Source organism: Gossypium arboreum, chromosome 8 (genome assembly GCF_025698485.1).
Source record: "Gossypium arboreum isolate Shixiya-1 chromosome 8, ASM2569848v2, whole genome shotgun sequence".
NCBI classification, from domain to species: Eukaryota; Viridiplantae; Streptophyta; class Magnoliopsida; order Malvales; family Malvaceae; genus Gossypium; species Gossypium arboreum.
Genome location: NC_069077.1, coordinates 65119583 through 65121579, shown reverse-complemented (window position 1 = coordinate 65121579; position 1997 = coordinate 65119583). Strand labels below are relative to the sequence as shown.

Here is a 1997-nt window from a genome sequence, read left to right as displayed (position 1 = left end):
ACTTGGCCAATGTTGGCAAGTACATGGTTGTTTGTAATTTAGCCATTGGAATGGCTAATAATGGTTTGTTTTGGTATATTCTTATAAGGTTATATATATCATGTTTAACATATATGTATGAGGTTTGCTAGATTGAATTAGGGTAAAATATAAGTCTTTACTAAAAGGTAAGTTTGATCATATGACTGTATGTGATGTTATTTCATATAAGTTATTGATATTTGCTTAATTTATATGACTTGAATTAGTTAGAAAATATATGAAAATGTTGTTGTAGGTTGAAGGTTAAATATGGGTGAGAAATAAGGCTAGAAAATGGCCTTATTTATTCCACACAAGTAGACACACGGGCGTGTGTCTTGACTGTGTGTGACACACGGCCTGGCACATAGGCATGTGGATTAGCCGTGTGTCTCCTGCATCTTAAAATTGAAAAAATAGAATGCTCAGAATTGGGTACACGGGCAGAGACACACAACCATGTGTGTTGCACGGCTCAGAACACGGGCGTGTGTCTTAGTCGTGTGAAACCTGCACTTAATTTGTGAAAATTAAATTGATCACACGGCCTAGCACACGGGTGTGTGGAAGGCCGTGTGTTATAAGTCAGAGAGTTACACGAGTAAAGGCACGGGCTGAGACACGACTATGTGCCTCACATCGAATGCCCACCCAGCCTGAGACATGGGCACGTCACTTGGCTTTGTGATCCGCATAGCCTATTCACACGGGCGTGTGACCCCTATATATGGGAAAAATTTTTAAATTTTGGAAAAAATTCTCTAAGTTCTTGATTTAGTTTCGATTTGATTCTAATATTTAAATTGGGCCTAGAGGGCCCATTCAAGGGACGATATGAATAGTTTCAGATAAGAATAGTAAATGACATGAATTATCTATAATTGTTCTGTAAATTTCTGTAATGCTCTATAACCTTGTTCCGACGATGGATACGGGTTAGGGGTGTTATATCAAATGTTACAAAAAGTGTGGTAGTTTAGTGGATTGCCTACTGAGGACCCAAGGTTGCACTTAAGACTCTTTTTGGACGTCTACAATTCATTCAAGTAGCAAGGAAACTGAAGTTATTCCCCTATTTATTGCAAGATCGTGCCAGAGCATGGTTGTACGCTTATCCGTATGGTATTGTGAGATCTTGGAATGAACTTTGACAGAGGTTCCTACTAAGATACAATCCTCTAAACATGAATGCCAAATTGAGGAACGATATTTTGTCCTTTCGGTAAGCTGAGGACGAAATATTATATGAAGCATGGGAGTGATTCAAGGAGTTAATCAGAAAATGCCCGATGCGTGGTTTCCAAAATTGGACACAAATGGAAATGTTTTACAATGGATTGAATGTGCGTGCAAAAATGGTGGTTGATGCATCTGCTAATGGGACTTTACTTGATAAATCATATAATAAAGGATATGGAATTCCAGAGAGAATAGCAAACAATGATTATCAATACCCCACTACTAGAGTGGGGAATGGTAGAAGAGTTCCTGGAGCAATGGAACTTGATATGATCACTTCCCTAACAACTCAGGTATCATCTTTAACGAATATGATTAAAATACTGAAAAGACCAGCTGCAGTGTAGGAAATGAAAGTGGCCGGGGCCGAGTTAGCATGTGTTTACTATGGAGAAGATCATGTTTTTGATGAATGCCCATCAAATCCAGCCTCAGGTTATTATATGGGAAATTTCAATTACAATAACAACCTATATTCCAACACATAAAATCTAGGGTGGAAGCAACATCCTAACTTAAGTTGGAGTAATCCAGGGGGAATTCTAGCAATGTTATTTGATAGAATGCTGCGGTTGCACCACTTGGATACAATAAACTTATGCCAAGGAAAAATGTTTAGCAAAATTCAGCCTCGAGTTCCTCATCGATTGAAGGAATCAAGCAGGGTAAATTGCCAAAGCATAAAGCTCAAGACTGCAAAGAGCACTGCCAAGGGATATTGAAAATTCACGATCTCA

At 38.6% G+C, this 1997-nt stretch overlaps 1 non-coding gene across 1 annotated transcript; it reads right to left on the bottom strand.

The window, feature by feature from the left end:
• Positions 1–1214: 1214 nt before the first annotated feature.
• LOC128279691 (small nucleolar RNA R71) lies at positions 1215–1321 on the bottom strand. The gene has a single exon (XR_008269889.1). It is a non-coding gene; the product is annotated as a small nucleolar RNA R71 (small nucleolar RNA).
• Between the last annotated feature and the right edge of the window lie 676 nt (positions 1322–1997).